The following is a 12,538-nucleotide window of genomic DNA, read 5'->3' on the forward strand; positions in this document are numbered from 1 at the left end:
AAGACTCAATATCAAGGTTTGGCATAAAATGATAATTGGATCCTTCTTTTGCCCACCAGACTCATCTCCTGATGTAACAGAAAAATTTAGAGAAAACCTCAGCTCATTTGTATGTGATTACAGCACTGAAGATGGTCACTAAGTGACCGAAAATCGATTTTGCGTTTAATAAAACAAAAAAATACGACCAATGCTGTCTTTCCTTCCAAGAATTAATCAGCGTAGTTGTGACACTGATTCAAGTGCTCTTCGGAAATCCAAAAATGCTGTATCAACCTGACAACCTTGATCCAAAACTTTCAGTATGTCATGTGAGAAAACTGCTAGTTGGGTTTCAAATGATCGATATTTTCGGCATCCATACTGGTTGGCACGGAGGAGGTCATTCTGTTCGAAATACCTCATTACGTTTGAACTCAGAATACATTCTAAGATTCTACAGCAAATAGATGTAAGGATATTTGACGGTAGTTGTGTGGATCACTTCTACCACCCTTGTTGTAAAGTGGTGTGACTTGTACTTTCTTCCAAGAACTGGGCACTGTTTTTTGTTCGGGGGATCTACGATAGCTATAATTAGAAGTAGGGGTAACTCATCCGCAAATTCAGTGTAGACTCTGATAGGGACTCCTGGAGCTTTGGGCTCTGGAGCTTACAGCACTGAAGATGGTCACTAAGTGACCGAAAATCGATTTTGCGTTTAATAAAACAAAAAAATACGACCAATGCTGTCTCTCCTTCCAGGTATACCCATTATATGGTCGTGGTGCACAGGACACTCCATGGAGTCGCCAATCAATACACTGATTAACAAAAGTACGATCATATGGGTATCGAGTGAAATTTGTGACTGGATTGAGGAAATTTTGGTGGGGGCGGACGGAGCATGTTGTCTTGGATGGAGAGCCATAGTCAGAAGTAGAAGTAGCTTCTGGTGTTCTTCCGGGAAGTGTGTTGGGACCCTTGCTGTTCATGTTGCATATTAGTGGCCTCGCAGACAATATTAAAAGTAAAATCAGGCTTTTTGCAAATGATGCAGTTATCAGTAATGATCAAAAAGGAGCTGCATAAATATTCAGTCAGATCTTGATTGGATTTCAAACCGGTTCATAGATTCGCAGCTTGCTTTAAATGTCCAAAAAAGTAACATTATGCACTTCATAAAAGGAAATATATAGCATCTTTAGACTATAATATCAATGAGGCCTGTGATGAACACTCGCCGTCAAAGACAACACATTGGGTTCTGCTACTTAAGAAATCTTCGACCACTCGTATTACTGGGACCCCTTTCCGTGTGCTTGTACCTTCGGCGATGTTGCACTGTGTTAAATCTTTTACGGAAATCTACAAATACGGAATCCGCCTGTTGCCCTTCATCCATGGTGCTCAAGATCTCACGTGAGAAATGGGCAAGCTGAGTTTCGCACTAGAGATACTTTCTAAAACCGTGCTGATTTGTGAACGGAAGTTTTCCCCTCTCAAGGAAATTTATTATATTCGGACTCAGAATTCTGCAACAAACGGATGTTAAAGGCATTGATCAGTATTTTTTCTGGTCCATTATATTGGCCTTATTACATATAGAAGTCATCTGCACATCTTTCCAGTCAGTTGAGACTTTGCACTGGACGAGATATCAGCGATAAATGTAAGCTAAGTAAGAAGCCATTCTTAGAACATTTTTTGTAAGATCGAGCCGGCCGCTGTGACCGAGTGGTTCTAGGTGCTGTTACGGTCGCAGCTGTTACCACCACGCTGCTGTTACGGTCGCAGGTTCGCATCCTGCCTCGGGCATGGATGTGTGTGATGTCCTTATATTAAATAGGTGTAAGTAGTTCTGTGTCTAGGGGACTGATGACCTCAGATGTTAAGTCCCATAGTGCTTGAAGCCATTTGATTTTTGTAAAATCGAGTTGGGATTACGTCAGGTTCTGGCGACTTATTTGCTTTCAACTGTTTACTTGTCTCTCTACACCAGCGATGCTAATTACTGTGTCCTCCATACGGAAGTCTGTGTGGTGGTCAACCGACAGTACGTTTGTACTATTCTCCTGCCTGAACGATTTCTTAAATGTTAAATTTAAAACTTCGTGTTTACTTTTGATACCTTCTACGGCCACACCACAAGCCGTAGACCTACTTAGTGATTTTAGGTAGGATCAGAATTTTTTCTGGTTCTCAACAAGATCAGTTGCTCAGGTACGACGGTGGCAGTTGTAGTAAGCTTCGCGCATCGATCTTTTTACAGATGCACGTATTTCAATCAGGTTTCGCCTGTGGTCATTTGCGCGTCCTCTTTTGGACCGAGAGTGAAACAGTTTTTGCTTCCTCAGCTTCGTTGTACAAACGCGGTGGTTCTTTTCCGTCCTTAATCCACTTATCGGCACATACGTCTCCAGTGCATAATTTACAATACGTTTAAATTTTGCCCATGGTTCCTGTACGTCCAACATACTAGAACTAACTGATGTCAATTCATTGTGAAACTGGGATGCTAAAAAGATGTCTATACGCTGTTTCTAGCAGAATACTCTCCTAGTCTTCTTGACTGCTTCATTAACTTTAATAACCAAAGTCGCTATGATGACATCATGGTCATAATTCCTGTCTCTATTCTGGCACCGTCGATAAGGTCAAGGTCTCGCGGAGTGGCCGCGCGGTTAGAGGCGCCATGTCACGGATTGCTCGGCCCGTCCCGCCGGATGTTCCGAGTCCTCCCTCGGCCATGGGTGTGTGTAGTTCTTAGCATAAGTTAGATTAAGCTAGTTTAAGTAGTGTGTAAGTTTAGAACCGGTGACCTCAAAAAAAAAATGGTTTAAATGGCTCTGAGCACTATGGGACTTAACTTCTGAGGTTATCAGTCCCCTACAACTTAGAACTACTTAAACCTAACCAACCTATGGACATTACACACATCCATGCCCGAGGCAGGATTCGAACCTGCGACCGTAGCGGTCGCGCGGCTCCAGACTGCAGCGCCCAGTACCGCTCGGCCACCACAGCCGGCCGACCTCAGCAGTTTGGTCTCTTAAGAATTCACACGCATTTGACCATCTGACAAAGTCAGGTGTGTTTGTAGCTACGAGGTCTAAAATATTTCCATTGCGTGTGAGCTGTCGAACTAGCTGCTCAAGACAGTTTTCAGAAAAACATTAAATATATCGCTATGCAATCGACAGTTGCTGAATAATAACTCGTATGATAATATTAACAATAAAATACAGGGCTATTACAAATGATTGAAGCGATTTCATAAATTCACTGTAGCTCCATTCATTGACATATGGTCACGACACACTGCAGATACGTAGAAAAACTCATAAAGTTTTGTTCGGCTGAAACCGCACTTCAGGTTTCTGCCGCCAGAGCGCTCGAGAGCGCAGTGAGACAAAATGGCGACAGAAGCCGAGAAAGCGTATGTCGTGCTTGAAATGCACTGTCATCAGTCAGTCATAACAGTGCAACGACACTTCAGGACAAAGTTCAACAAAGATCCACCAACTGCTAACTCCATTCGGCGATGGTATGCGCAGTTTAAAGCTTATGGATGCCTCTGTAAGGGGAAATCAACGGGTCGGCCTGCAGTGAGCGAAGAAACGGTTGAACGCGTGCGGGCAAGTTTCACGTGTAGCCCGCGGAAGTCGGCGAATAAAGCAAGCAGGGAGCTAAACATACCACAGCCGACGGTTTGGAAAATCTTACGGAAAATGCTAAAACAGAAGCCTTACCGTTTACAATTGCTACAAGCCCTGACACCCGATGACAAAGTCAAACGCTTTGAATTTTCGGGGCGGTTGCAACAGCTCATGGAAGAGGATGCGTTCAGTGCAAAACTTGTTTTCAGTGATGAAGTAACATTTTTTCTTAATGGTGAAGTGAACAGACACAATGTGCGAATCTGGGCGGTAGAGAATCCTCACGCATTCATGCAGCAAATTCGCAATTCACCAAAAGTTAACGTGTTTTGTGCAATCTCACGGTTTAAAGTTTACGGCCCATTTTTCTTCTGCGAAAAAACGTTACAGGACGCGTGTATCTGGACATGCTGGAAAATTGGCTCATGCTACAACTGGAGACCGACAGCGCCGACTTCATCTTTCAACAGGATGGTGCTCCACCGCACTTCCATCATGATGTTCGGCATTTCTTAAACAGGAGATTGGAAAACCGATGGATCGGTCGTGGTGGAGATCATGATCAGCAATTCATGTCATGGCCTCCACGCTCTCCCGACTTAACCCCATGCGATTTCTTTCTGTGGGGTTATGTGAAAGATTCAGTGTTTAAACCTCCTCTTCCAAGAAACGTGCCAGAACTGCGAGCTCGCATCAAGAATGCTTTCGAACTCATTGATGGGGACATGCTGCGCCGAGTGTTGGAGGAACTTGATTATCGACTTGATGTCTGCCGAATCACTAAAGTGGCACATATCGAACATTTGTGAATGCCTAAAAAAACTTTTTGAGTTTTTGTATGTGTGTGCAAAGCATTGTGAAAATATCTCAAATAATAAAGTTATTGTAGAGCTGTGAAATCGCTTCAATCATTTGTAATAACCCTGTAGTTATGAAAAGAGCAGATAGAGGCTCCAAAAATACTGGAATGTACGCAGTATAATGAAATCGTAATCCTAAACACGTCATATTGGTACTTGAGCACCAGGAATGAGCATCACAAGGGTGTTCCTGATTGGAGAAGCAATTAACTTCTTTCGCAACAAGCGGACAGACGGATGTAAAACGGTCTGCTTCAAACACAGTAGAGCTGCTGATAAAATATCGATGCTTCTTTGATTTTCTCTAAAACGTATCGACGTATAAGATCGATACTGTTCCCCAATATATTGATATATCGACATCGCAATGGCAATGTCGAGTGCCGATATTTTTATTTTATATTATATTCCTTAAACAGTTTTCGGTAAATATCTAAGTTGTTCTTCTGAAATTGTAGTAGAACATAATTTTATTTTCACTGTGTGAAGAAGTCTTATTAATTTTGGAGCTTTCATCACATCAAGTCTTTCTCTTGGATTGTTTGGCACAAAAGAAGAAGTCCTATTGCACTGTGGGGTGGCGGTGTGAATGGAATAACAAAATTTCCGATGTGAAGAAATAGCACACCAGCTGCGTTAAAAAACAATTTCTAAGCAACTAGTGTGCTATTTCTTCACATCAGCATTTTTCAAAAATAGCTGCCGAGAATGATGAACAAAAATCTAAATGATAAGATTGGATTTTGCGGAGTACGGAGACGTCTGAGGCGAAATACTGACGTCATTGGCGCACGGCGCTTCCAACAGAAACTGCAACGTTTAGTTTCACCATGCTGTTTTGACTCTGCAACTGTTAGGTCGCTGGGGTCGGCAAAAAAAAGAACAAACAGGAAAGCCGACATGAAGTGCGCCGGAAAAATCCGACTTGTGACGAAACAGAACGGCGGACGCATCCTACACCTTTTTTGTGCCACTTACATGCGGTTACCAATATTAGCAAAATGGTTACCCCCATCGTCTTCCTTTCAATTCTTGCTCTAAGGAGGATAGGCAGCCCGGTAGCTTGTTGATGTACAGAATATCTAATAATAATTCAATGCTTAAATGTTGTTGTTGTTGTTGTGGTCTTCAGTCGTGAGACTGGTTTGATGCAGCTCTCCATGCTACTCTATCCTGTGCAAGCTTCTTCATCTCCCAGTACCTACTGCAACCTACATCCTTCTGAATCAGCTTAGTGTATTCATCTCTTGGTCTCCCTCTACGATTTTTACCCTCCATGCTGCCCTCCAATGCTAAATTTGTGATCCCTTGATGCCTCAAAACATGCCCTACCAACCGATCCCTTCTTCTAGTCAAGTTGTGCCACAAACTTCTCTTCTCCCCAATCCTATTCAATACCTCCTCATTAGTTACGTGATCTACCCACCTTATCTTCAGAATTCTTCTGTAGCACCACATTTCGAAAGCTTTTACACTCTTCTTGTCTAAACCATTTATCGTCCACGTTTTACTTCCATACATGGCTACACTCCATACAAATACTTTCAGAAACGACTTCCTGACACTTAAATCTATACTCGATGTTAACAAATTTCTCTTCTTCAGAAACGATTTCCTTGCCATTGCCAGTCTACATTTTATATCCTCTCTACTTCGACCATCATCAGTTATTTTGCTCCCCAAATAGCAAAACTCCTTTACTGCTTTGAGTGTCTCATTTCCTAGTCTAATTCCCTCAGCATCACCCGACTTAATTCGACTACATTCCATTATCCTCGTTTTGCTTTTGTTGATGTTCATCTTATACCCTTCTTTCATGACACTGTCCATTCCGTTCAACTGCTCTTCCAAGTCCATTGCTGTATCTGACAGAATTACAATGTCATCGGCGAACCTCAAAGTTCTAATTTCTTCTCCATGGATTTTAATACCTACTCCGAATTTTTCTTTTGTTTCCTTTTCTGCTTGCTCAATATACAGATTGAATAACATCGGGGAGAGGCTACAACCCTGTCTCACTCCCTTCCCAACCACTACTCCCCTTTTCTTGCCCCTCGACCCTTATAACTGCCATCTGGTTTCTGTACAAATTGTAAATAGCCTTTCGCTCCCTGTATTTTACCCCTGCCACCTTCAGAATTTGAAAGAGAGTATTCCAGTCAACATTGTCAAAAGCTTTCTCTAAGTCTACAAATGCTTAAATATATAGCATTAAAACCAGCGGTCTGTTTACAATGAACATCCGATATTTTTCTAGACCAGTATGTCGATATTTTTTCCGTCCACGTACCAATAATTTTTTTCTATATATCGAGAGCCGATAATGATATTTTGTTAAATATCGAATATCGGACTCTCGATATTTTTAAAAATATCAGCTGTCCTAAAACACACATTTCGAATACGCCGTAACGTTGGGAAATTAACGTCTTTTGATGCAAAACAGTTTGCACTTGCTAGAATTCCTTTCAAGGAACGTGATACGATGTCCACCCCAAGAAAAGGTAAAAGTGGATTTTACTTGATTTGTATATCAGCTCTTCAGATGAACAAAGTGTAGCCTACTTCTGTGAATTGCGCCATCACTCTTGTTTGACCAACTCTGCGTACGTAATACTTAATAACCGTCTGAAGTTCCTGTATTCTCCTGATCTTCTTCACGTTCGAACTCCATCATTTCCCCAAGAAAGTTTTAATTTACCTACACATACATCCAGTATGTATAACAACAGCTCCATAATGCCAGACCCCGTTTTACTTTTACACTTTACAGAAACCATTCTAAAGACAGTGATAATAACATGCCCACAGAATGTAATTGAATATTACACAATATGACTTTATTATGGTTTTATTTACAAACTGTCCTCGTGTCCTAAGAAGGGGAAGCTTACTATATAATCAGTCACAGGTGCAGGTAGCTGGAAAACAAACGGAAAATATAATAGCTAATTAAGGCATAAACTTATATCAAAACAAGGGGTACTGCAACTAATTTTAAGACGAAGCCCCTTACGCAGCCTGTATTGTAAAAATTAGATGTATAAATATTTGAAATCGATGCTGCTCTGAATGATGATAGTTACGATTCTACAGGAAGTTATCTCATTTGTTTGATGATTGTAGTTGAACCTTACGCCGTAGTTTTTGGAGGGTGTTTAGGTATTGCCTGACATCCATAAGGTGATCAGCTTCACGGGAACCATTTTCAAGTAACTTCGTCAGCTGTCAGCGGACACGTTGCCAGCAACACATTTAGTGTTTAGCAGATACACAAATTTTAGGATTCGCAGTTTCGTTCGCTCACAAAAGCACTGAGAATTACAATCAGACGCATTGATCCTAGTAAAATCAAAGAAAGAAATAAACTTTGCTAAGAATGTGTTGTATCTGTAAGAAGCAGATCGCCAACAGCACATTACTATTACCTAGTGCTAAATAAAGTTGGACATTTGTCACAATGGGTCCAGTGTATTCAAAAAGACGCGCAAAATTTCAGCAAGGTAGTTATGTTTGATGATGATGTCCTTCATTTAAAACACTATGCAAGCCCACATCAAATAAGATGGAGGGCTACTGGTGGTAAGTTATTTAATTTACTGAGAGTAGTTAGAAAGCATTCAATAATTGCCTTTTGACAGAGAAAGGAGTCCGTGTTATAAACTCACTGGGTAACTAGTTAAATCCCGATTTATTTCTTTTTCTGTGGATTGTTATGGGAATCATGCGGAGATACGTACAGAGTTGAATCATAAATATTGTGTGTAATTTTTCACTTATGTCCAACTACAAAGGAGGAAACAGTTCACCTGCATACCAAATATAGACATTAAAATATAGGTGACGTTAATGTGTTTGTAAATCAGAGCACTGAGAACAGACTCAGCAACTGCACCGATCTGGAGGCTAGTACCTAGACCATTATATTATGATCTGAAAAACTACAAACGCTGAGCTTCAGCCCTACTTTTTCGAAGAAAGGGAAGGAATAAAGTTTCAGCACCATTGTCCTTTGTGACTTTTCTGGTTTCTCTTCCTTTGTTGAGCGCGTCGCTTGCGACCGCCACATTTCCGCGTATTCGTGGGTGTCGGGGAAGGGAGCTAGCTCTCGCCGCGCCGCCAATCAATAACAGCTCCCGTTCCCGCTAGCCTGCGCCACCGCAGCTGCGACCGACTGAGCAACTCCGGCGGACTTTGACCGGCGGCTGCTCGATAGCGGCCGTTACACAACGGACGCAGCGATTGGCTGCTCTCCCGTGGCTGTGTTGTCTCGCCGTTCGCGATTGGTCACTGAGGCGCAAATATATACCACGCTGCGCTGTTCGAATGCTCAGTTGTTGTCCAGAGATCTACCGTGAACCAGTAAGTACACTACAAATATCGTTTGCTACATGGCGGCCCATGTGAGCGCTGCAACACGCTTTATCGCTAACAATAAGAGCTGCTTTAGGAGACTGAATTCAGTAAATACTTCACTTCCAATAAATAAAACGTTAGAAATTTGCCACGGTCGCTCTTTTATTTAACAAATTGTAATATAAGCCTGGTTTTCTTTTTAGCAGTTCTTGTGTATTGACTTGCCAGCAACCAGCGCTCAGTGTGTCTTTTCCTCTATATCTACAATCTAATTCATGAAAACCTTAGACAGGCATGTTGCATTTTGCCAGTGTAGCATTTTGATATGACCGGCACTTATAGTGGCGCGAACAAGACTGTATTCATTCACTAAAGGCAAATATTTTTCATTTTTTGTAAGGCATTATTATTTTACATGTAGCAAACTGACTTTGGAAAATATAATGTTCGCATATCATCATATAAATGTAGATTTTATGCAAGTAGATTGGCGGAAGTGAACTTGTATGCTGACAGTATGATACAGTTTCCCACAAGATGTAGGAATTCAGTTTGTCAACTTTACGTGTGCCGGCTTTACACTGCACCTCGTTAACGTTTTTCGCTGCCGCTTTTTTAGGTAAAGGAAAACGAAATACTTGTTACAGTATTTCTGGTTTTCCCTTTCTGTTCTCGTAATCTTGCCGTCCCTCTTAAGATGATATCTGAATTTATTGTTATTTATTATTATTTATTTCGCTTATATGGATAGCAGCATGTGTAATATCCGCACGAAGTTCAGTTGCACACTCTGTTCTGAATTAACTCTTCTTACGTGTTAAAGTGAGTACTCTATAACTTTCTATGATTACTTTTAAAAACATCTATATGCAAAAAATAAAACACCTTCATGAGTCTACAGTATCTAAGCACATGTGTATTAGCACCAATCTGCCATTATGTGCTGTTAACGGGCACTAAAACAATGGTGATGGCAACGGAAATGTTCGGATGTTGATTGGAAAAGCGTATTCCTTAATATTAATGTATCTTAATTTCATAAACCGGTCCTACTTTTCATTCATTTGGGTGAATAACAACCGCCACGACATAGAACGTAGTGCAAGCAAGAAACCAGAGGGCACCGGCATCAAAAATTTTGAACACGCCGCGCTAATGTGGGCGGTGCCCTGACGCAACCATTAGCTTCATTATCGAACGGACTGCCTTGTCTGAGCGCTGGCAGTGACATGGCGTCTGCTTTTAGAAAATAAAGAAAAGGGTGTTGAAAACGGAAGGAAAAAGTTTGCGAGAGAGACAATCAAGAAAGGAACCGTTTGGCATGGTATGTGCTGTTATATAGGTAGAGATAATGTGTCAATGGAAGGAGGGGGGAGCCAAAGAATACGAATATATAGCACTTGCTCCTAAGAACAATGGAGTTAGAGGTATACAGTGGCGAAGAGAGCGACAAAGGATTGAAAGTGATGAAAGATACCAACACTCTTTGCGATTGTTTAAAAAAAAAAAGGAGGAAGAAGCACAGACATATGATAACACCAACGGAGAAATTATGTCAAAATTGCGTTCTGTCAATCTTTAAATTGCTTTTCACTTGCACATCTCAATGTTGTTCGAACTCATAGCATGGTTTTAAGTGTAAAAACTCCTAATGCTCTTAGGGTAAAACACTGCCTCTGTTCTGTGAATTTGATTAGATACGGACTAACTTAATTTGTCTGGAAGATTGAAATAATATTACTAAAACAGTTTGCTTTTAAAGCGTGGCCGATTTAATGCGACATGCGTAACATTTGTTTCTTATGGCCTACAAGTTTATTCAACATAAAATTACATCAATCTGTTGCTTTCTTTCAATAAATTAAGTCCAAATTTTAGTAATTGCCTTTGTCTTTAAGTCTAAGTGTAACTGATAAACATTCTAAGTTTGTTGTTTTGTGATGGAGTTGGTTGACAGCAAAGCTAGTACGCCAGCTCCCTCACAATTACATGAATGAAAAATCTCTCTTCTTTGGCAATGACTTCATTAGCTCAACGAGAGGGGCTATTTCCAGTAGTTTCATTGACTCTTTTAGATGTGTCGAAGCGGGAAACACTCTTGCGTGTACATTTATCTCAAATTTTTCCATGACGATTTTGTAAGACAGCAAGAAGTTAGAAACAAGCAAAACACGCACACACAATTACGTTCACTCCTGTCTACTTATATTGAAAATCGATTTCTAACTTAGAAGACTACCATTGAGAGACGTCAAAGGCAGAAAGTAGTAAATAACAGTAGTTTTGTGTTTGTGTCTGCACGTTTTTTTTTCCTACATATGATTTCTTTTTTATAACAAAGAGCCTCATAAGAATACGTAAGCAGTTGTAGATCGTTTTCCAGAAGCGACAGCGTGGCAAAATAAAACAGCCACCGCTGAAGCAACGAAGTTCTGGAATATCAGCAGTACGAGTTGGTAATACCTTTCCCTGCCTCGCTCAAGTACCTTTATCTACTCCCTTTGCACGAGCGGTGCGCAGGTGGGGATTACACAAAGCCGTCAGACGCGCGAAGCTGACAGAGTTTGAACTGCAATGGAAGAATTTTCTGTGGTAATCGCCATTATATGTCTAGGCTACCAACCACAATGATGGGGAGAGGGGCAAGATGGGGCATTTGCCCCCTCTCCCCCCACCCACCACCCCACTCGCGTCCCTGGAATCTGGAGTACAGTTTTTATTCATCGCAGAGTTCTCATTCATTTCATTTTTCTGGTGGGATATACAAGGATTTTCTGTCATTTATAAAATCTAGTTCTTGTTGCGTGGCCCCACTCAAAACTGACCAACTTATTTGTATAAAAAAAGAGAATTTTAGACTCTTGGTTCCACTCTCTTCCCCCTGGATAAATTTCTGCGGGCCCTCATGATTGTATGATAATTCAACTCTCGTAGATTAAGTCTTTAGATGTGGAGTGGGAATTCTACAGTGTTTGATTAATGATACTGTAGTGCACGTGGATCACCACTACTTCGCTGCGGTGTATGGATGATGCAGCAGATGTATAATTCTATGACAAGCCTTGAGAATTGCTTGTGTACTAAAGTGTTGTGGAAAAGAATAGTTGCTGCCTAAAATTGTATACTCCTTTCGATTAGTACAAAAGAGACAGTCGAACGTAAGGCGTCCGTCCGGTGGATGCATACATACCGTTTATCTACAGCCTCGTTCATTCCAGTGGTAGTTGTAGGTTGTCATTTTTAGACCTCAGATGTCAATATTCGAAGAAGAACTTTGCGATTCGTCTGAGATGAGAGTGTCGGAGAAACAATCAACGTACTCCAGTTTAGAGACGCTTCCAGGTTGGGTATGTGCGTTATGGAGAGCTTGTGGTGTTGTCTTTAGTAAGAGGACAAATTTGATGCAGTTCTTCACGATACCGTATCCTGTGCAAGCCTCTTCGTCTCTGCATGTCTGCGGCAACCAGCATCAGTTTGGACGTGCTTCCTGTATTCTGTATTTAAGCCTTGGTCTCCTTCTACAATGTTTACCCTTCACACTTTCATCAAATGCCAAATTAAATATTCCTTGATGCCAAGGGCACCCATACGATATTTTGTTGGGGTGGGGGGGGGGGGCGGTAAGACCTCGGACATGGAGTATTTTTGATATTTTGGAAGACGATGACGATTTAAAAAGTTCCA

The 12,538-nt window shown here is 41.2% G+C and overlaps 1 protein-coding gene across 1 annotated transcript in view; it reads left to right on the forward strand.

Moving 5' to 3' along the window:
* Nucleotides 1–8,734: 8,734 nt before the first annotated feature.
* Nucleotides 8,735–12,538, forward strand: part of LOC124798161 (mitochondrial uncoupling protein 2-like) — a 43,618-nt gene continuing 39,814 nt past the window's right edge. Inside the window, exon 1 of the mRNA XM_047261444.1 lies at nt 8,735–8,860. The gene's annotated coding sequence lies outside the window, so the exon portion shown is untranslated. The remainder of the gene's footprint in view (nt 8,861–12,538) is intronic.

The sequence above is a fragment of the Schistocerca piceifrons genome, chromosome 5 (assembly GCF_021461385.2).
Source record: "Schistocerca piceifrons isolate TAMUIC-IGC-003096 chromosome 5, iqSchPice1.1, whole genome shotgun sequence".
Classification (NCBI taxonomy): domain Eukaryota; kingdom Metazoa; phylum Arthropoda; class Insecta; order Orthoptera; family Acrididae; genus Schistocerca; species Schistocerca piceifrons.